The following is a 24,203-nucleotide window of genomic DNA, read 5'->3' as shown; positions in this document are numbered from 1 at the left end:
AATCGATGACAACTTTTTCTTTCGAAATTGTCAGTGATAACAAACTTTGCTATGGAAAAAGTCATCGATAACAACTGTTTCTGTACAAAAATCATCGATAAGAACCTTTTTTGTAGAAAAGGTAATCGATAATAACTCATTATATTGGAAAAACCATCGATGAAAATTGTTCTACAGAAAAAGTGATCGATAACAATTTTATTATACAGAAAATGTAATCGATAATAAATTTTCTTATTGAAAAAACCATCGATTAAATTTTTTCTGCGGAAAAAGTCATCGATACCAACTTTTTCTATAGAAAAAGTCATCGATACAACCCATTATATAGGAAAAACAATCGATAAAAATTTTTCTTTAGAAAAGGTGATTGATAACAATTTTTTATACAGAAAATGTAATCGATAATAATATTTTCTATTGACAAAATCATGGAATTTTTCTGCTGGAAAAGTCATCGATAACAACTTTTTCTATAGGAAAAAATCATCGATAGCTACTTTTTCTTTAGAAGGAGTCATCGATAACATCGATAACAACTTTCTCTATAGAGAAAATGATCGACCACAACTTTTGTAAAAAAAATAGTTATCCATAATACATTTTTTTAACGAAAAGCTCATCGATAACAACTTTTTCTGTAGAAAAATTCAACAATAGAAAATGCTATCAATAACAAATTTTTCTATAGAAAAATCATCGATAACAACTATTATAGGAATCATAGGTAAGAAAAAATTCTAACAAAAAATTATCGATAACAACTTCTTTCTAGAAATATAAATCGATGACAGCTTTTACTATGGAAAGAGTAATAGATAATAACTGTTTCTGTAAAAAAATCATCGATGTGAACCTTTTTTGTAGAAAAGGTAATCGATAATAACTCATTATATAGGAAAAACTATCGATGAAAATTGTTCTACAGAAAAAGTGATCGATAACAATTTTATTATACAGAAAATGTTATCGATAATAAATTTTCTTATTGAAAAAACCATCGATTAAATTTTTTCTGCGGAAAAAGTCATCGATACCAACTTTTTCTATAGAAAAAGTCATCGATACAACCCATTATATAGGAAAAGCAATCGATAAAAATTATTCTTTAGAAAAGGTGATTGATAACAATTTTTTATACAGAAAATGTAACTTTTTCTATAGGAAAAAATCATCGATAGCTACTTTTTCTTTAGAAGGAGTCATCGATAACATCGATAACAACTTCCTCTATAGAGAAAATGATCGACCATAACTTTTGTAAAAAAATAGTTATCCATAATACATTTTTTAACGAAAAGCTCATCGATAACAACTTTTTCTGTAGAAAAATTCAACAATAGAAAATGCTATCAATAACAAATTTTTCTATAGAAAAATCATCGATAACAACTTTTATAGGAATCATAGGTAAGAAATAATTCTAACAAAAAATTATCGATAACAACTTCTTTCTAGAAATATAAATCGATGACAACTTTTTCTTTTGAAATTGTCAGTGATAACAACTTTTACTATGGAAAGAGTAATCGATAATAACTGTTTCTATAAAAAAAATCATCGATGTGAACCTTTTTTGTAGAAAAGGTAATCGATACAGAAAATGTGATCGATAACAATATTTTATACAGAAAATGTAATCGATAATAAATTTTCTTATTTTTTAAATTTTTTTTAAATTTTTTCTGCGGAAAAAGTCATCGATACCAACTTTTTCTATAGAAAAAATCATCGATAACAACTTTTTCTGTTATCGATGAGGAAATCGATAACAACCCATTATATAGGAAAAGCAATCGATAAAAATTATTCTTTAGAAAAGGTGATTGATTTTTATACAGAAAATGTAATCGACAATAATATTTTCTACTGATAAAATCATCGAATTGTTCTTCATTGATAACAATTTTTTCTATAGGAAAAATCATCGAAAGCAACTTTCTCTTTAGAAGGAGTCATCGATAATAACTTTTTCTATGAAAATAATCAACGATAACAACATTTTCTGTAGAAAAGTTAACCGATAACAATTTATTACATAGAAAAAGGCATCGATAACAAATGATTCTATTAAAAAAAATAATCGATAACGAATTTTTCTTCAGAAAAAACATCGATAACAAAATTTTCTATAAAAATAGTCAACGATAAGATTTTTAGTTTTATAGGAAAAGCCATCGATAACAACTTTTGCTATAGAAAAAGTCATTGACAATAACTTTTGCTGTAGAAAAAGTCACCGATAACAACTTTTGGTGTAGAAAAAGTAATCGATAATAATCGATAAAAAATTATAAAGAAAAGTAATCGATAACAAAATTTTCTATACAAAAAGTCATCAATAACAACTTTTTCTAAAAAAAGTAAACGATAAGTAATTGATAACAACTTTTTCTATACAAAAATTCATCGATAATAATTTTTTCTATAAAAATGTCACTGATAGCATATTTTTCTAAAGAAATAATCTTCAATAAAAATGTTTCTGTAGAAAAAGTCATCGATAACAATTTCTTCTGTACATAAAGTGATCGATAACATCTTTTTATACTGAAAAAGTAATCGATAAAAAGCTTTTATACATAGAAATAATCGACAACAATTTTTTTTATCGATAAACACTTTTTCTTAAGATATAGTAATCGGTAACATTTTTCCTGTAGAAAAAGTCATTGATAACAACTTTTTCTGTAGAAAAGGTAATGAAAAATAACGATAATAATCTTTCATACAGGAAAAAATGCCTCGATTACATTTTTTCTATACAAAAAGTCATCGATAACAATTATGCTATAGAAAAACATTATTACTCACCTGTGCAATTTGATCGAAACGCCCGAACAGATCATTCAAAGTCTTTACCAAATCACTGGCAGTCAGTTATTCCGATAATGGTGTGAAATTGACAATATCCGCATATAAAATCGAACATGCAGCTCATGGAAACGGGTGGCCTCTGAGTTGCTTTGACCACCAGCCCTCTGGCAAGCATCGGCCATTTTCAGCAGAATGCTGCGTTTAACCTAAAAACAAGCGAAACGAACAACAACACACAATATTAATCCACAAATATTTGTTGTAATATTATTGCAATTGTTCAAATTTAGCATATGTGTTAGTTGTGTAGCTTTGTTTGGTTTTTTTTTTTTTTTTTTGTTATGATATCGCCAAAACCAAAAATACTAACCTCTGCGGCAATATATGCTGGTATTACGCTTAGCAGCAGCTGTTCCTGCTGTTCACGTTCACATTCCAGTTTGACACGTTGTTCGATGACCGTCCGTGTGCCATCGACAGTGCGTGTGTGGGCAGCATCTGACATAATGCGATAGTAGAGACCGGAAACGGATGCACTGGCCAGCATTACAATTTCACCAAATAACTGCAAAAAAATAATAATAAACACAAACAACAAAGTATGAACACAATTAAATGAAATATTTTCGGATAAGTGGGAATTGTTTTAAACAACAGAACAACAACATACCATCCAACAACATTATTAAAGTTAACATTTTGTGGTAACTAGGATTAAAAGAGATTTAAAGTATTTTTAATTATTGTTGGTGATTTTTTGTATAAAAATAGTTTTTATCAATTCTGTAGAAAAAATAAACGTCGATAAATTTTTCAATGAAAAAGTTTTAATCTATGACTTTTTTAATGATAACGTAGTTATCGATTAATTTTTCTATAGTTATCGATGTCTTTTTCTATAGAAATAGTTGTTATCGATAATTTTTGCAATAGAAATAGTTGTTATCGATAATTTTTGAAATAGAAATATTTGTTATCGATTACATTTTTTGTAGAAAAAGTTGTTATCGGCGACATTTTCTTTAGAAAATTTTTTATCGATTACTTCTTCCCTAGAAAAAGTTGTTATCTATTTATATTTTTTTAGAAATAGTTATTATCTAATATTTTTTTCAATTTTTTATCGATAACCATTTCTTAGAAAATGTTGTTATCGATTACTTTTTCTACGAAAAAAGAAAATGTCGTTATCGACGACTTATTCTATGGAAATATTGTTCTTCGTTTTCATGGAAAAAGTTGTTCTTCGTGACATTTCTTATGTCAAAAATTATAATCGATAACTTATTCGTTAAAAAGCCATTATCGAAGACATTTTCTACGGAAAAAGTTATTATCGATGAATTTTTCTATAGAACAGTTTGTTATCGATGGCTTTTCCATAGAAAAGGTTGTTATTAATGACTTTTTCCATAGACAAAAGTTCTTATCGATGACTTTTTTATAGAAGACTTTGTTATCAATTACTTGTCGATAGAACAAATTGACATAGGTGACTATTTCATTAAAAAAATTTGTTACCCATGAATTTTCCACAAGAAATTTTTTTTTCGAAAAAAGAAAAAGTTTCTAACAATGATTTTTTTCCATAAAGAAAGTTGTTATCGATAACTGTTTTGCATAGAAAAAGGTATTGTCGGATTTTCTTTATAGAAAAGATTACATTTACTACAAAAAATTGGTTATCGATCAATTTTTTGCAATTATCGATAACTGTCCAACCGTCCAGCAACCACAAAATATTTTGTGGTTGCATGATGAATGACAAAAATGAACGGCCACACTAGAAAGCAACCGCAAAGCTTATGTTGAAAAAAAGTTGGTGTCAATGACATTTTTTATGGAAAACTTGCAATCGATCACTTTGTCTATTACCTTATCCATGGAAAAATTGTTTCGATGATGTATTCTAAAGAAACAGTTGTTATCGATAACTTTTTTCTACAGAAAAACTTGTTATCGGTGCATTTTACAAACCAGATATTGTTGTCGATATGTTTTTAGTGAGTTTTTCGATAGAAAAAAAATTATTATGACTTAATCAATAAAACAAGTAAACAAGTAAGAAAAGTCTATAGTCGGACGGAGCCGACCATGGGATACCCTATACCACTATCCCTGGACAATCGCTCTCCACGGAACATCTTTTCAATGATTGTGAAAATTTAATTAACAACAAGTAAAAAAGTGTCAGTCGGCTTTGCCGACAGAGGTATACCCTCAGCCAATGAGAATTGAAACTTTCAGCTACGGACAGATAGAATGTATTTAGCGTCTCTTCAGAATTTTGTGGCCCTTTTTCAACATTTGAACTTGCCGACAAAAATGTGGATTAGGAATTAACACAAATGTTGTACTTTTGTGGGGGTGGTACCCTTAGGGAGGACCGATATGGGCCAATTTAGAAGTTAAACTAAATTTTGACAAAATAATAGGAGATCCAAAGTTTGGACCAAATTGGTTGCACCATTCAAGTGATATCGTCCTTACATTTTAGTGATATTTTCTAAATATTTGGGAGAAGTACCGGTATTGCCCCATGAAACTAAGTTTGGATAAAATATGACGAAGACGAAATGTTGTACCAAATCGGTAGAACAGTTCGAAAGCCACATATGATGACATAGGGCTTTTTACACCTTTCGGGATGTTTTCCCAAGAAATATGGACCTGCTCCTGAAAAAACTTTTACCGTCGTAATGGAGGTAGCGAATACAAATCGCTTCAACAAAAATCAAAGTGATTCGAGAGCAGGTCTTAAAGTGAACTTTTCCGAAATTTTGTGTGGGAGGTACTCGAAGGAGTAAACCGATTGAGTCCATATTTAAACTTCATCTAAGTCTGGTAGAACTTTCACGATGTACAAAGTGTGGGTCAAATCGGTTACTCCCTTCAAGCGTTATCGTACGCACAAATTTTCCGAACATTTTCGAACTTTTGTGGGGGAGGTACCGGAAGGAGTGGACCGATACAACCCATCTTCGAACTTAAACTAAGTTTGGGCAAAATATTAATAATAATTGTTCCACAAACATCCCATACGAGACAAGGGAGACTTCTCTCATATAAATGAGTGCACCCCGATTCATATTAGCTCAATGATATGGGACCTACTGTTTATCGCCGAGTCCGAACGGCGTGCCTTACGACACCACTTTATAGAGAAGTTTTACAAGGCTGAAATACTCAGGAAATGTCGCCATCATTACTGAGGGGTATTTTGCCACCGTTGAAAAGTTTGATGTTGCCTGGCCGGGGAATCGAACCCACGACCTTCTGCGTGCAAGGCGGGTGTGCATACCATTGCACCACGGTGGCACCCGGGCAAAATATTACGAAAGCGAAATTTTGAACCAAATCGGTTGCTCCGTTTGAGAGTTATCGTGCGCTCCAGCCAGCCAGACAGACAGACAGAGAGACGGACGGACATTGCTCAATCGACTCCAAATTGTCTGAAACACATTTCGTCCAAACATACTTAGGGTCTAAAACCATTATTTCGATGAGGCACATTTTGCGCGTATGAAAGTGTATATACCCTCGTTAGCATCAATGCTGAGGGTATAAATATCAGAGATGTAATGTATAATACTTATGACCAAAAAGTTATCTAGCATGACAAAGACATTTTTGTAGCAGGAAAGGAAAATTTAGTTCACGTAAAATGTAACCAAACCCACTTATGTAGTACTACTACTTCCGTTGTTTAACCGCTACGTTATTGAATTTTTTACCGATTTCACACAAAAGTTTCAGTCCATTTAACCCGCTAAGTATTATCTGATCTTCACGTTGGTTTGTACGCTTCTTCTTCGTCATATCCTCAAACTTTGTTTAAAATTTTGCGGGTTATTATTTTGACCTACAGAGCCGCTACAACATTGGTTAAAATTTAGTTTTTGGTCCATTGCATCCCCTGAACATTTCACTATCATCACCAAAAACTAATCATTTCTATTCGGGCCCGAACCCAACCTCCTTAAAAACTTCGTTACAATCGGTCCATAATTGCGCCCTTAAGCTTGTTTACAGTTTTAATGGACGGACACACATCGCTAAATCGCTTTATCTCGTCGAGATATGAATTTCGAAATAAGGGGTCTAGGACGAATATTTCGTGGTGTTACATAAACTTTTGGAGAGACAATAAGTAGCATAGGATAAAAATGTGGTTCTCTACACAGAACCCACTATATATTAGGCAGTAGGACCGTTATCTACCAAACACTTTATTGCAATTTACATCAGAGGAAAGGTCAGTAGTTTTTTTCCATATGTAGGCTACTTTGCGAAATATATATGTCCTCAAGGAATTAAAATATCGACCAAAAATAAAATTTTTATTTTTTTCATACAAAAGTAATGGTCCATTTCACACGCTAAAGAATATCAGATCGTCATTCAAAATTGTACGCATCTTTTTCGACCTATACTCTTACCCGGTGCAAAATTTCGTGACTATTGATGTATAATTGCGACTTCTAGCGAGTTTATTATTACACTACAAACAAATAACGGAATATATCAGGCTGTAACTCTGTTATCTGATCATGCACACCAACATAATTGGCATCAATTGAAAGGTCAAGCGTTCCACTTTCAAGTATATCTCACTTGTCCGGAATGTCACTTCCAGTAATTAAGATATAAGCTGTATATTAAAAATTTTCACAATTTTCACACAAAAGTTTTGGTCCATTTAACCCTCTAAATATTATCCGATCGCCATTTCAAATTGCAAGCTTCTCCTGTGTGATATACTCTTACCTTATTTAAAATTACGCGTTGATCGGACTATTATTGAGACCTACAGAGCCGCTAGAAAATTGGATAAATATTATGTTTTTGGTCCATTTCACCCGCTAAATATTTCACGATCATCACCAATAAGAATAGGGATCTATTCTGATCTGAACCCGACCTCCATACAAAATTTCGTGACGATCGGTCCATAATTGCGGCCTGGAGCGTGTTTACAATTTATAATGGACAGACGGACGGACGGACGGACGGACGGACGGACGGAGGGACAGACGGACACACATCTCAAAATCGCTTTATCTCGTCGAGATATGAAGATTGGTATACCACATTGGGGGTCTCCGACGAATATTTCGCGGTGTTACATGAATTTTTACCAAAACAAACTTATAATACCCTTTTCCACATTGTGGTATAGGGTATAAAAAGTATCAGTCGGCTTTGCCGACAGAGATATACCCTCAGCCTGTGTATATTGAAAAAAAAATTTCCCAAAATACGTATGTATTTAGGGGGTTTTAAAATTTTTGGATATTTGAACCGACAACAATGTTGATTAGGATTAAAGTTCAAAAGTTTTGCGGAGGAGATACTAAAAGGAATGGATCGACATTGACCGTTATGGAAGTGGTCCAACCACAACATATGGTGCCTTAGGATGTTTTTACACTCTTCAGGCTGTTTGCTCAAGAAGTATGGACTTGCCCCTAAAAAAACTTTTACCATCGTAATTGAGGCAACGAATGCAAGTTGTCTCAACAAAAATCAAAGTGATTCCATAGCAGGTCTTAAAGTGAACTTATCCGAAATTTTGTGTGGGAGGTACGGGATGGAGTGGACAAATATAGTCCATATTTGAACCTGATCTATATCTGGTACATGTATTAGGATGTGTAAAGTATAGACCAATTTGGCAACTACCTTCAAGAGTTCCCGTACGAACAATTTTTCCGAACATTTTTGAACTGTTGTGGGGGAGGTACCTGAAAGAGTGGACCGATATGGCTTATCTTCAAACTTAAACTATGGTTGGACAAAATATTACTAAGGCCAAATTTTGGACCGAATCGGCAGTTCCGTTCGAGAGTTATCTTGCGCTTCAACCACCTCACACGGTGTCATAGGTTTTTTTTGCAACTTTCAGGCTATTCTCTCGGGAAGTATGGTTTTGCCCCTGCTGAAACTTGTACCGTCGTATGGAGGGCAGTGAATACAAGCTGCTAAAACAAAAATCAAAGCGATTCGAGAGCTGGCCTTAAACTGAACTTTTCCGAAATTTTGTGTGGGAGGTACCCCAAGGAGTGGACCGATTGAGTCCATATTGAAACCTTATCTAAGTCTGGTACACGCTCCACGATGGGCAAAGTATAGACCAAATCGGTTACTCCCTTCAAGAGTAATCGTGCGCACAAATTTTCCGAACATTTTCGAACTTTTGTGGGGGAGGTACCGGAAGGAGTGGACCGATATAGCCCATCTTCGAACTTAAACTAAGTTTGGGTAAAATATTACGAAAGCCAAAATTTGAACCGAATCGGTTTATCCGTTCAAGAGTTATCGTGCGCTCCAACCAGCCAGACAGACAGACAGACGGACGGACATTGCTCAATCGACTCCAAATTGTCTGAAACACATTTTGTCCAAACATACTTGGGGTCTAAAACCATTATTTCGATGAGGCACATTTTGCCTGTATGAAAGTGTATATGAGGAAAAGTCAAAATTTTTTAGTTTCCATGAAGCCAAGGTTTGCACTATTATAATACGCGAACTATTGTAGTTTACCAGTAACTATGACTATTGCTGGATTATTTTAGATGTTTTTGTACAAAGCTCAAAAATTTAGCAAAAAAATTTAATTTACGTGGTAGTTACGACCGCGTAAAGGAAAAAACATAGGTAAAAAACGTCGAAGCTAAACAGGTTTTTTACATTGCTATTCGATTTCTGATTAAACCATTCAAATGACGGACATCTGTCCAAAGTAAAAGTAGGAGAATACAAAATGAAGATTACACTTCTAATGTATCACTTTCCAAAATTTCCACTGCATCCACCTTTTATGGATGCTGACATTTTGAAGCCGGATTTCAGGTGTTTTTTGTATTTTTTATGTAACTAGGACGCGCATTCGGATATTTCGAAAAACCAATTATAGGATTAAAGAACTCGCGATTTCGCATAATCTGATATGTATATTGAGTATGTAGCCCACACAGCAGCAGAGTAATCTACTGCCAAAGGCCAAAATTTAGTGTGATATTTTTTCTAAAAAACCTATTTTTTGGGTACAGTATTTACAATATCGTTTTGAGTGTGCTGGTACCCCGCGATATTTTAGTTTTTCGACGATCCGGATCATATGAATCACAGATCATAAAAATCCATCTACTAGAACGGCGGAAATGGCTACTGCAAAAATTGAAAAATTTGCGAAAAATGTTTTTCTAAATATCGCTGACTAATTCGCGTTTTATGTGGATCGTTTCCATTTCAATGAAGAAAGTGAGTCATCACTCGCGTTTGTGCGAAAACAGCGGTTTGAAAAATTTAGTGGCGTGGGAGCTGTATCCGATTTATCCAAAAAATACTGTGTGATGATACATCCACGGTTCTTGATGGATTTTATTGAAATATGTTTAGATCGATGTATTTTTTCACGGTTGATAGTGAAATCGGATGCGCATAAAAAGTGTATGCACTTTGTGCAAAATAAAAGCGTTATACAGTTTGTTGCACACTAAACTGCATACGATGCTACATCTTAGCGTCCAAAGTAAATCCTGGCAAATGTGTACAAATTAAAAGAGAAGAATTCGCTGTATTGGTAAACCGCATGCGCATCAAGTGATTTTGAGGATTTCGCGCTTTACACGCATTTCAAAATGAACATTACCCGATACAATTTTATTTCAAGATTATACCCCATTTAAAGGAACCCAACATTTATTTGAAAGATATCCATATCTTCTGCTAGATGTTATCGTGTTTTCGAGAAGTGATTAGAATAAAAAATATGATTTATTGCGTGAAATTTAACTAAAATAGAAGAAAAACTCCGACGTATTTTTCTTACATTTTGTTCAACTAACTCACAAAATAAATTTTAATAAATATTTTCTCTTACAAAAATTTTATAAATTTCCTCAATATATTTTTTTTGTTTTCGCTATAATATGAAAACCACTAAACGAATTTGTATAGTTTTGGTTTCATTTGAATCTTCGCGATGTGTAGATTACGTACATATTTTTTATATATTTTTCAGATGCATAAACAGCTTGAATTTTATTAGAACAAGTTGCAAACCACCAATTGTTTGGAATTTTTTCCTAATTTCCGCGAAAATACACAACTTTTTCACTAATGTTATGGGACCTCAGTAAACATATAGTATGTAGGGAGCCCCTAATTAAGAGAGTTTCTCAATATAATGATTACAGTCTTTTAAAGATTTTTTTCTTTTTATCAGAATTGAAACCGCCATAACTTTTGCGCGCAACAACCAAAATTAGTATCACGAACAGATTTAAGAATGGCATTTTTTTCCCAATCTATGTACCAAAAATCTTTCATGTAGCTTAAAAAAAATTTTTTTATTTTTTTTTTATGGAAAACTAAAAAATTTTGTCTTTTCTTCATATACCCTTCATAGCCTAAAGGCTGAGGGTATAAAAACAATTGTTATCGATGTTGTCTTCTATTAAAAGGTTATTATTGATGACTTTGTCTATGGGAACAATTGTTGTTGATTACCTTTTCCATGGTATAATTTGTTATCGATGCAGGGAATACATCCTTGGAAACAGATGATATGCCGTAGCAAATACATGCTCTGTTCCAATACCTGCAAGAAGCTACTACTTTTTACTACGATAACATTTTTTCTTTTATGTTATCGAAAAAATTAGTAAAAATTAGTAGGTTCTTGCAATACTGGAACAGACCAACTGTTGTCGATGCGGTTTTGATGGCAGAGAACAGATTATATTCGATAACTTTTTCCAATTGAAAAAAGAAAACATTTTATCGACGACTTTTTTCATTGAAAAGTGATTAGCGGGGACTTTTTCTATAGAAACGATAGCATTCGACGCCGTTTTTGTACAATAAGTTGTTATCGGTGACTTTGTTCTATAGAAGAGTGACTTTATCCATAAAAAAGTTGTTATCTATGACTTCTCCTATAAAAAATGTTGTTATCGATGATTTCTCCTATGGAAAAATGTGTTATCGGTAACTTTTTGTAAAGAAGAAATATTATCTATGACGTATTTCTATAGCAAAAGTTGTTATCGATTCATTTTTCTATAGAAAAATATTATCGATGACTTTTTATAAAGAAAAATAGTTAATTTTTCTATAGAAAAAGTTGTTATCAATGGGGGTTTCTATAGAAAAAGTAGTTATCGATGTGTCTTTCTGTAGGAAAAGTTGTCATCAATGAGTTTTTCTACACAAAAATTGTTAAAGTGCAGTACACATTGTCAGTTTTGAATGTCGATATTTCGCAGTTATCGATAACTGTCCTACCGCAACATTTTGTGGTTGCATGATGTATGACAAAAATGAACGGCCACACTAGGAAGCACCAACAAAGCTGTCATTCAAAACTGGCAATGTGTACTCAGCTTAACGATTACTTTTTTATTATCGATAAGTTTTCCTATAGAAAATAATATAACAATATCGATGACTTTTTCTACAGAAAAAATTGTATTCGTTGACTCTTTTTTAAAGAAAAAGTGTTATCGATGACATTTTATACAGAAAAATTATTTATAGATGTGTATTTCTATAAAAAAGTTGTTATCGATGTCTTTTCCTATAGAAAGTGTTGGTATTGATAACTTTTTATAAAGAAAAATTTTATTTTCTACAGAAAAATATTTATCGATGACTTTTTCTATAGAAAAAGTAGTTATCGACAAGTTTTTTTTATAGAAAAAGTGGTTATCTATGACTTTTTATAAAGAAATGTTATCGATGACATTTTATATAGGAAAAGTAGTTATCGAGAGTTTTTCTATAGAAAAAAGTAGTTAGCGATGTGTTTTTCTATCGAAAAAGTTGTTTTCGATGGGTCTTTCTATAGAAACAGTTGTTATCGATGAATCTTTCTATAGAAAAATATGTTATTGATGACTTTTCCTATATAAAAAGTTGTTATCTATGACTTATCCTACAGAAAATTTGTCATATATATATTCTCCTATAGAACAATTGTTATCGATAACTTTAAAAAAATGTTATCGATTACTTTTTCTATGTTATCGATTACTTATAAAAATAGTTGTTATAGATGATTTTTTATAGAATAAGTTGTTATCGATTAGTTTTTGTCTATCACTTATCTAACGAAAAAAAGTTGTTATCGATGACGTTTTTTATAGAAAAAGTTGTTATCGATGACTTTTTGTACAGAACAACTAGTTAAAGGTGATTTTTTCTACCGAAAAAGTAATTAAAGATGACTTTTTCTACAGAAAAATGTAGCTAAAGATGGCTTTTTCTATAGAAAAAGGAGTTAATGATAAGTTTTTCTTTAGAAAAAGTTGTTGACGTTGTATTTTTTTACAGAATCAATTGTTATCGATGACTTTTTCTATAGAAAAGTAGTTATCGATGACTTCTTCTTTAAAAAGTATGTTATCGATGTTATTTTCTATGGAAAATTTTTTATCGATGGGTTAGAATATAGAAAAAGTTCTTATCGATGGCTTTTTCTACAGAGAAAATTGTTATCGATGACTTTTTCTACTGAAAAAATTGTTATCGATGACTTTTTCTACAGAAAAAAATCTGTCCATAGAAAATGTTATCGATAACATGCTTTCTACAGGAAAAGTCATCGACAACAACTATTTCTATAGAAAAAGACATCGATAACAACTTTTTCTATAGAAAAAGTCATCGATAACAATTTTCTCTGTAGAAAAAGCCATCAATAAGAACTATTTTTATAGAAAAAATCATCTATACAAATTTTTTCTGTAGAAAAAGTCACCGATAAGAACTTTTTCTATAGACTGACACATCGATAAAAAATGTTCCTTAGAAAATGTCACCGATAACATACTTTCTATAGAAGAAGTCATCGATAGCATGTATAAAAAGTCATCGATAACAACTTTTTCCATTGAAAACGTCATTGAAAACAACAATTTTTTTCGTTAGATAAGTGATCGACAAAAACATTTTCTATGGAAAAACTCATCGATAACAAATTGTTCTATGAAACAAATCTAGAAAAGGTCATCGATAACAATTATTTCTGTAGAATAAGTCAAGGTCAACAACTTTTTCTATTATAAGACTCATTGATAACAACTATTTCTGTAGAAAAACTTATCGATAACTGCTTTTTCTATAGAAAAAGTCAACGATAACAATTTTTTCTGTAGAGAAGGCCATCGATAATAACATTTCCATAGAAAACGTCGTCGATAACAACTTTTTTTTGTTAGATAAGTGATCGACAAAAACTTTTTCTATGGAAAAAGTCATCGATAACAAATTGTTCTATGAAAAAAAATCTAGAATAAGTCATCGATAACAATTATTTCTGTAGAAAAAGTGAACGTCAAAAACTATTTCTATTGATAGACAGAACTTAACGATATAGAAAAACTTAACGATAACAACTTTTTCTATAGAAAAACTTAACGATTACTATTTTTTTCTATAGAAAAAGTCAACGATAACAATTTTTTCTGTCATCGACGACAATTTTTTCTGTAGAAGGAGTCACCGATAACAACTTTTTCCATAAAAACGTCATTTATAACAATTTTTTTTCGTTAGATAAGTGCTGGACAAAAACTTTTTCTATGGAAAAAGTATTCGATAACAATTTATCTGTACAAAAAAAAACATCGGTAACAACTATTTCTATAGCACAAGTAATTGAAACAAATGTTTCTATAGAAAAAGTAATCGATAACATTTTTTTTATAAAAATTTATCGATAAAAATTTTTCTATAGGAGAAGTTATCTATAACAAATTTTCTGTAGGATAAATCATAGATAACAACTTTTTCTATAGAAAAACACAACTCTAACTACTTTTTTCTATAGAAAAACTCATCGATAACTACTTTTCCTATAAAAATGTCATCGATAACATTTTTTTATAAAAAGTCATCGATAACAACTTTTTCTATAAAAACACATGTCGATAACTACTTTTCCTATAAAAAAAAAACTCATCGATAAAAAATTTTCTGTGGAAAATAACATTTTTGTTATAAAAAGTTATCGATAACAAAACTTTCTATAGGATAAGTCATGAATAACAACTTTTTTCTGTAAGAAAAGACATCGATAACAACTTTTTCTACTGAAAAACAAATCTAAAACTACTTTTTCTATATAAAATGTCATCGATAACACTTTTTCTATAAAAAAAAGAGTCAACGACTACAATTTTTTCTGTAGAAAAAGTCATCGATAACAACATTTTCTATATAAAAACTTATCGACAACAACTTTATCTATAGAAAAACTTATCGATAATAACTTTTTCTATAGAGAAACTTATCGATAACTACCTTTTCTATAGAAAAAGTCATCGATAAAAATTTTACTGTAGAAAAACTCATTGATGGCAACTTTTCCTATAGAAAGATAACAACTTTTTCTATAGAAAAAGTCATCGATAACAAGTTGTTCTATAGAAAAAGTCATCGACAACAACTTTTTCCATAGGAAATAAAGTTATCGATGACTTCTTAATGGAAAAAGTGGATATCGATGACTTGTTTTATAGAAAAAGTTGTTATCGGTGACTTTTCCTATGGAAAAAGTTGTTGTCGATGATTTTTCCATAGAAACAATTGCTATCGATGACTTTTTCTACAGAAAAAGTAGTTATCGATGACTTTTTCTACACAAAAATTTCATCGATGAGTCTTTCTATAGAAAAGTTGGTATCGATGACTTTTCCTATAGAAAAGTTTGGTTTATATGACTTATCCTATATAAAATTTGTTATAGATAACTTTTCCTATTGAAAAAGTTGTTATCGATAACTTAAAAAATTTATCGATGACTTTTTCCATAGAAAAAGTTTTTGTAGATCACTTATCTAAAGAAAAATTGGTATCGATGACTTTTTCTACAATTGTTGTCGACGACTTATTCTACAGAAAAATAGTTATAGATGACTTTTTCTACAAAAAGTTGTTGTCGCTGAACTTTCCTATAGAAAAAGTAGTTATCTATAAGTTTTTCTATAGAATGAAAGTTATCCATAAGTTTTTTATAGAAAGAGGAATTATCGATGAATCTTTAAATAGAAAAAGTTGTTGGCGTTGACTTTTTCTGCAGAAAAAGTAGTTATCTGTGACTTATTCTAAAGAAAAAAAATTATCGATGACTTTTTCTACCGAAAAAGTTGTTATCGAAAATAGAAAAAAGATCTTGATGGGTTTTTGCAAAGAAAAAATTGTTATCGATGAGTCTTCCATAGAAAAGTTTGTTATCGATGGGTTTTCGATAGTAAAATTGATAATCGCTAATTTTTCCTGTAGAAAAGTTATTATATACTGAACATTTCCATTAAAAAACCGATTATAATAAGCTCCTAAAGCCTCTATTTGTTTTAAACGTTTTGAAATTATTCATCTTTCTGCGATATGTTGCTCATTTGCCCTCACATTGATGTTCATGTGTAATTCATGCCTATTTCTCGTTACCTTGGCCTTTACCTTGTTTGCACTTGGAATAGTCACTAAAATCCCACAACAAGTTTAACTACATGGAATTGTTTTACACCCCCACCCTTAACCCTCTCCGTCTCCGCCGCACAATATTTATTCGTGTGGAAAAAACAGAAAAACATGAACATAAATTTAAAACCAGACATTTTGTTGCACACTTAAGTTTTGCAACAAATGTCAGATGACTTGAGGATAAAAACTAAAGGCAATTCCAATTGCCAGACAGGCGTCCATACGGTGAGCAGCCATACACCACAGTGTTCAGGGGATGTTGATGTTGTTTCCGGCATCAAGGACATAGTAGAGCCATTTTGAAAATGTGTTGTGAATTACTATCATGTTTAATAGTTTTTTGTATGTATGTATGTATGCATATCCTTTGAGTGCAGGACAAAAACAACTACAACAAACATATGCTGGCTGCCTTTCAATGACATTTCAGGTTGTTGAAAAATTTATGATTTTTAATGACTTGGTTTTTGAACACAACAAAAAGGTTTTAGCCACAAAAACAACACCATTCAAATTGACATTCATTTGATAAAGTGTCGTCCTTGCTTTCGGCCTGTTGCGTTTTGTGCAAACGTGGCCAAACGAAATAAAATCCATTTAAACTATGCGAAGCTACATATTTTTCTAATTAGCTTAGTAAAAATCCCTCTAAACACACATCCCTCTTCCTTCGCCCCCCTCTCTCCCTCATTGTCATTCATCACTTGACTCTTTTGTCTCTTTTCGACAAAACCCCGATCCAATTAAAATTTTGTTGTGGTTGTTGTTTGAAGTGATGTTGCTGTTGTTGTTGCTGGTTTTTGGTGTTAATATTCATTGGCATCCTTTTTGAATGGATGGGGGTGGGCGGGCAGCTACTTACCACAGGCAAATTTGGCGAATAGTCCGGTGCAATGCACAGGCGATAGACAACATGTATGGCCGTCATAAATAGGGCCAAGACCACAGACACTGGCCACGATATTGGCAGCATTGTATGAATACCCTGGAGGCAAATAAGAAAAAAAAGAATTAAAACGACAAATACAGAAACATAATTAATATGGAAATGCTATGAGATGTTGTTGCTGTTATTACTTTATTGCATTGTTGTAATTTTGCGTGTTTGAGCTGTTGAATGTTATGAGACATTGGGGACTTGTTTAGTTGGCATGCATTTTTGTAACGCATATATACAAAAGTTGTTATCGTGACTTTTTCTTTAGAAGAATTCAATATCGACGACTTTTTCTATAGAAAAAAAGACAATATCGATGATTTTTTTTAGAAAAATTTAATATTTATGACATTTTCTAAAGAAAAATTCACTAACGATGACTTTTTCTATAGAAAAACTCACTTACGATGATTTTTCCTATAGAAAAAAGTCACTAACGATGATTTTTTCTATAGAAAAGCTGACTAACGATGACTTTTTCTGTAGAAAAACTCACTAACGGTGACTATTTATAGAAAAACTCACAAAAGATGACTTTTTCTGTAGAAAAACTCACTAACGATGACTTTTTCTATAGAAATGCACACAAACGATGACTTTTTCTATAGAAAAACTCACCAACGATGACTTTTTCTATAGAAAAACTCATTAACGAGGAATTTTTCTATAGAAAAACTCATTAACGAGGAATTTTTCTATAGAAAAACTTACTAACGATGACTTTTTCTATAGAAAAACTCACTAACGATGAATTTCTCACTAGCGATGATTTTTTCTATAGAAAAAATCACTATCGATGACTTTTTCTATAGAAAAACTCACTAACGAGGAATTTTTCTATAGAAAAACTCACTAACGCTGACTTTTTCTATAGAAAAACTGACTAACGATGACGTTTTCTATAGAAAAACTCACTAACGATGACCTTTTGTATAGAAAAACTCACTAACGATGACTTTTTCTATAGAAAAATTCACTAACGATGACTTTTTCTATAGAAAAATTCACTAACGATGACTTTTTCTATAGAAAAATTCACTAACGATGACTTTTTCTATAGAAAAAATCACTAACGATGACTTTTTCTATAGAACAACTCACTAACGATGACTTTTTCTATAGAAAAACTCACTAAAGATGACTTTTTCTATAGAAAAACTTACTAACGATGGCTTTTTCTATAGAAAAACCCACTAACGATGACTTTTTCTATAGAAAAACTCACTAGCGATGACTGTTTCTATAGAAAAGCTCGTTAACGATGATCTTTTCTATAGAAAAATCCACTAACGTTGACTTTTTCTTTAGAAAAACTCACTAAGTATGACTTTTTCTTTGGAAAAATTCACTAACGACGACTTTTTCTATAGAAAAACTTACTAACTATGAATTTTTCTTTTTAGCTCCGATGACCAACTATGTAACATAATCGATAACTATTTGAAAACATTTTTTTACAACAAACACTTAATTTGTGTATGGGGACAACAACTTCCGCTTATTGCGCTTGCAATGCATTGCATCGGAACAACGTTTGCCAATGATGGCAGACTTCCGTTTCCAATGGCATAATGGTAATGCGTGTCTCCAATATGCAGATATTCAAAAGTCTCGCACACACACATACCACGGTGCTCTTGAAACAATTTTAAATGGAAAGTGCTTACACCTCGGAAATTTTTGCGGATTCTGAAACTACAATGTTTATAGATGAGAACAATCAAAAAACAAAAAAAATCGCCGGAGCGCTTTTTAAATAAATCGCGATTTAAGTTAAAATTTTTAGCGGTTGTTTGGGTTTTCGCGATTTTGCTTAGAAACCACATTTCCTATCAAAATGGGACTAAAACAAATGTTGCAGATATGAAAATTCTCTACAAGATTGACCTTTATGATATTCTCGTCGGTTTTACCGTTTTTTGAGATATGGAAGTTCAAATTGGGACAATTCAAATTCAATTCAATTCTGTATCGCCCCCTTATAAAACAATGTCATGACTGCAAATTCCCAACTTAAACTTATATATCTAAAAAAATGTTACAACTAAGGATAAGTCACTTAAGCCGTCTTGTAGGGAATTTTCACAGCTTTAAGATTTTCTCAGGTCACATGTCGATACGACTTACCGTATTCAAGCAAATTCGCGAAACCCTAACAAAAAAAAACTAAAAATGTAAACTGAGCTTCCTTATCTCAAAAATGGTACAAGCTGGGAACAAATGATAAACGTCAATCCCCTAGAGAATTTTGACAGCTACAACATTTTCTTTAGCTCCATTTCGATTGGACTTGCGGTTTTCAAGCAAAATCGTAAAAACCTAAAAAACACCTAAAAATGTGAATTTTGACCGCGATTTATTTAAAAATCCCTACAGCGATTTTTTCTTGTTTTTGGATTTTTCTCATCTATGAACACTGCTGATTCAGAATTCACAAAAACTTTCCCTGTGTAAGCGGTTTTCATCAAAAGTTAGTTAAGGCGCACCCTACATGACATTGTTTTATAAGGGGGCGATACAGTCAGTGCATTGTCCCAAGTTGAACTTCTATATCTCAAAAATGGTAAAAACTACGAAAATACCATAAAGGTCGATCTTGTAGAGAATTTTCATAGCTACAATATTTGTTTTAGTCCCATTTTGAAAGGAAATGCGGTTTCTAAGCAAAATCGCGAAAACCTAAAGAACCCCTAAAAATGTCAACTTAAATCGCGATTTATTTAAAAAGCGCTCCGGCGATTTTTTTTGTTTTTTGATTGTTTTCATCTATGAACATGGTAGTTTCAGAATCCGCAAAAACTTCCGAGGTGTAAGCACCTTCCATTTAAAATTGTTTCAAGAGCACCGTGATACACAATGAAACTCTTTGAGTACAGTTTTCGATTAATTACAGCCAGACTCAATATCCTTATAAAACTTACCAGGAATACAGCAAATAACGGTAATGGCGCCAATTCTTCACCCGTAATTGCGGCTATCGTTCCCAACGAGAATGTGGTCACAATGGCAAAAGCCAATGCGGCGGCGGGTGAACTTAAAACGGCTGGGAATTGCAGAGCGGTTAATATGCTGGCCGATATTAGAGCTGCCAAGGCCAGCAGCAAGGTGTGCAACAATTCCTGAAATTATTCAAAAACAAGTAAAAAAGTATCAGTCGGCTTTGCCGACAGAGATATACCCTCAGCCTGTGCAAGTTGAAACACTTTTTTTCACAAAAAACTTATGTATTCAAAATTTTGGTCGTATGAACCGACACAAGTGTTGATTAGGATTAAAGTTCAAAAGTTTTGCGGAAAAGGTACTTAAAGGAATGGACCGACATAGACCATGGGGCTGTCATAGGGGGTTTTACACCCTTCGGGCTGTTTTCTCAAGAAGTATGGACTCGCCCCTGAAACAACTCTTACCATCGTAATTGAGGCAGCGAATGTAAGTTGCTTCAACAAAAATCAAAGTGATTCAATAGCAGGTCTTAAAGTGAACTTATCCAAAATTTTGTGTGGGAGGTACGGGATGGAGTAGAAAAATATAGTCCATATTCGAACCTGATCTACATCTGGTAGATATTATGAGAATGTGTAAAGTATGGACCAAATCGGTCACTCCCATCAAGAGTTATCGTGTGCACAATTTTTCCGATTATTTTTGAACTTTTGTGGGGTAGGTACCTGAAGGAGTGGACCGATATGGCTTATTAACGAACTTAAACTAAGTTTGGAAACAATATTACGAAGGCCAAATTTTGGCCGGAATCGGCATTTCCGTTCGAGAATTATCTTGCGCTTCCACCCATAAACATGGTGTCGTAGGGTTTGTTTTTCAACTTTCAGGCTATTTTTTCAGGAAGTATGGACTTGCCCCTGAGGAAACTTGTACCTTCGTATAGGGGACAGTGAATACAAGATGTATCAACAACAACCAAGGCGATTCGAGGGCAGGTCCTAAACAGAACTTTTCCGAAATTTTGTGTGGGAAGTACTCGAAGGAGTTTACCGATTGAGTCCATATTGAAACCTCATTTAAATCTGGTAGAAATTTCATAATGTGCAAAGTATGGACCAAATCGGTTACTTCTTTTAAGAGTTATCGTACGCACAAATTTTCCGAACATTTTCGAACTTTTGTGGGGCAGGTACCTGAAGGAGTGGACCGATATGGCTTATTAACGAACTTAAACTAAGTTTGGACAAAATATTACGAAAGCCAAATTTAGGACCGAATCGGCAGATCCGTTCGAGAGTTATCATACGCTCCAAGCACTACACATGGTGTCATAGGGCTTTTTGGAACTTTCAGGCTATTTTCTCAGGAAGTATGGACTTGCCCCTAATGAAACTTACAGCGTCGTAAAGAGGACAGCGAATACAACTTGCGTAAACAAAAATCAAAGCGATTCGAGACCAGGTCCTAAACTGAACTTCTCCGAAATTTTGTGTGGGAGGTACCCGAAGGTGTGGACCGATTGAGTCCATATTGGAACCTCATCTAAGTTTGGTAGAAATTACACGATGTGCAAAGTATGGATCAAATCGGTTATTCCCTGCAAGAGTTATCGTGCGCACAAGTTTTGCGACTATTTCGAACATTTGTGGGGGAGGTACCTGAAGGAGTGGACCGATATGGCCCATCTTCGAACTTAAATCAAATCTGGACAAAATATTTCGATACCCAAAATTTGAACCGAATCGATTGATCCGTTCGAGAGTTATCGTGCGCACCAGCCAGCCAGACAGACAGACAGACAGACGGACGGACATTGCTAGATCTACTCAAAATTGTCTGAAACGGATATCGTACAAACATACTTGGGGTCTAAAACCATTATTTCGATGAGGCACATTTTTGGTCGTATCAAAGTGTAAATACCCTCTTTAGCCTAAAGGCTGAGGGTATAAAAAGAGGAAGTAAGTAAAGGTGGTGGCAAAAGAGAGAATGAGGAGGGAGGGTAAGCAGAGTCAGTTTTGCTACCGATGATTTTTCTATAGAAAAAGTTGTTGTCTATAGCCTTTCTATAGAAAGTTTTGATCGATGATATTTTTATCCTTTCTATAGAAAGTGTTGATCGATGATATTTTTATCGATAACAAAGTTCTGATAGAAAAAGTCATCGATAACAATTTTTTCTATAGAAAAAGTCATCGATAACAACTTTTTCTATAGAAAAAGTCATCGTTAACAACTTTTTCAATACAAAAAGTCATCAATAACAACTTTTTCTAAAGAAAAAGTCATCGATAACAACTTTTTGTAAAGAAAAAGCCATCGATAACAAGTTTTTCTATAGAAAAACATCGATAACAAATTTTCTACAGAAAAGGTCACCGATAACAACTTTTTCTATAGAAAATGTCACCGATAAAAACTTTTTCAATAGTAAGAAGTCGTCGAGAAAATTTTTTTTTGTATAGAAAAAGTCATTGATAACAAATTTTTCTATAGAAAAATTCATTGATCAAAAATTTTTGTGTAGAAAAAGATTATCGATAACCACTTTTTTGTAGAAAAATTCGTCGATAACAATTTTGTTGCACAGAAATGTCATTGATAACAATTTCTTCAATAGAAAAAAGTCGTTAGTAGCAATTTTTTCGTAGAAAACGTCATCGAAAAAACTTATTCCGTAGAAGAAGTCATGTCATTATTTTCTAACGATAACCATCATTTTTAAGAAAAAGATCACCGATAACAACTTTTTTATATAGAAAAATTTTTTATAGAATCTTTTTCTATAAAAAATGTCAACGATAACAAATTGTTATATAGAAAAAGTCATCGATAAAAAGGTTTATACGGAAAACTTTATCAGTAACAACTTTTTTACTTTAAAAAAGTCATCGATAACAGAGTTTTTTACGGAATATTTTATCGATAGCAACCTTTCTATAAAAACATTGTCGATAACAACTTTTTCTATGAAAAAGTATTCGATAACAGTAATCAATAACAACTTTTTCTATTGAAGAAGTCATCGATAAAAAGTTTTCTACAGAAAAATTACCGATAACAAATGCTTCTATAGAAAACAATTACAATTTTTGTATGCAAAGAGTCATAAATTTTTTTTTTTATATAAAAAGTATCGATAACAAGTTTTTCTTTGGAAAAAGTCATCGATAACAAGATTTTCTATAGAAAAAGTCATCGACAACAAAATTTTCTATAGAAAAATCATCGATAACACATTTTTCGATAGAAAATGTCATTAATAACAAGCTTTTCTAAAGAAAAAGTCATCGATAACTAAGGTTTTCTTTGAAAAAATCATCGATAATACATTTTTCTATATAGAACGTCATCGATAACAACGTTTTCTATAGAAAAATTCATGGATAACATAGTTTTCTATAGGAATAATCGATAACAATTCTCTCCTATAGAAAAAGTCTTCGGTAATATAGTTTTCTATAGAAAATGTCATCGATAGCAACTTTTTTTTATAGAAGAAGTCCTCGATAACAAATTTTTCTATTGAAAAAGTTATCTATAACCACATTTTCTTTAAAAAAAGCCATCGATAACAGGTTTAATGTAGATAAATTCATCGATAACAACTTTTTCTCTAGTAAAAGTCATCGATAACAACGTTTTCTCTAGAAAAAATTATCGAAACAACTTTCCTATTGAAAAAGTCAACGATAACAACTTTTTCTATAGGAAAAGTCATCAATAGCAAAATTTTCCTTGGAAAAAATCGTCGATATATTTCTTGTTTGGAAAGGTTTGATATCGAAATCATTTTCTTTGCAACCGAAAACATTTCTATTGAATTTGTAATATCGATTACTTTTTTCATAAAAATGATATATTCTATAGAATAACAACCCTTATCGATGATTTGGTATAAAAAAGTTATCAATCACTTTCCCTCGGAAAAATTTTTATTGATGTATTTTTCAGAGAAAAAGTTTTTATACCCTATACCACAATGTGGAAAAGGGTATTATAAGTTTGTTTT

The 24,203-nt window shown here is 32.2% G+C and overlaps 1 pseudogene; it reads right to left on the bottom strand.

Annotated features, from left to right (window-relative positions):
• The window catches only part of LOC141403240 (adenylate cyclase type 2-like), a 214,759-nt pseudogene that overhangs the window by 19,877 nt on the left and 170,679 nt on the right, over positions 1-24,203 (bottom strand).

The sequence above is a fragment of the Musca autumnalis genome, unplaced genomic scaffold, assembly GCF_047663935.1.
Source record: "Musca autumnalis isolate F117 unplaced genomic scaffold, ASM4766393v1 scaffold_4, whole genome shotgun sequence".
Taxonomy (NCBI): domain Eukaryota; kingdom Metazoa; phylum Arthropoda; class Insecta; order Diptera; family Muscidae; genus Musca; species Musca autumnalis.
This window is presented reverse-complemented; position numbering and strand designations above follow the sequence as displayed.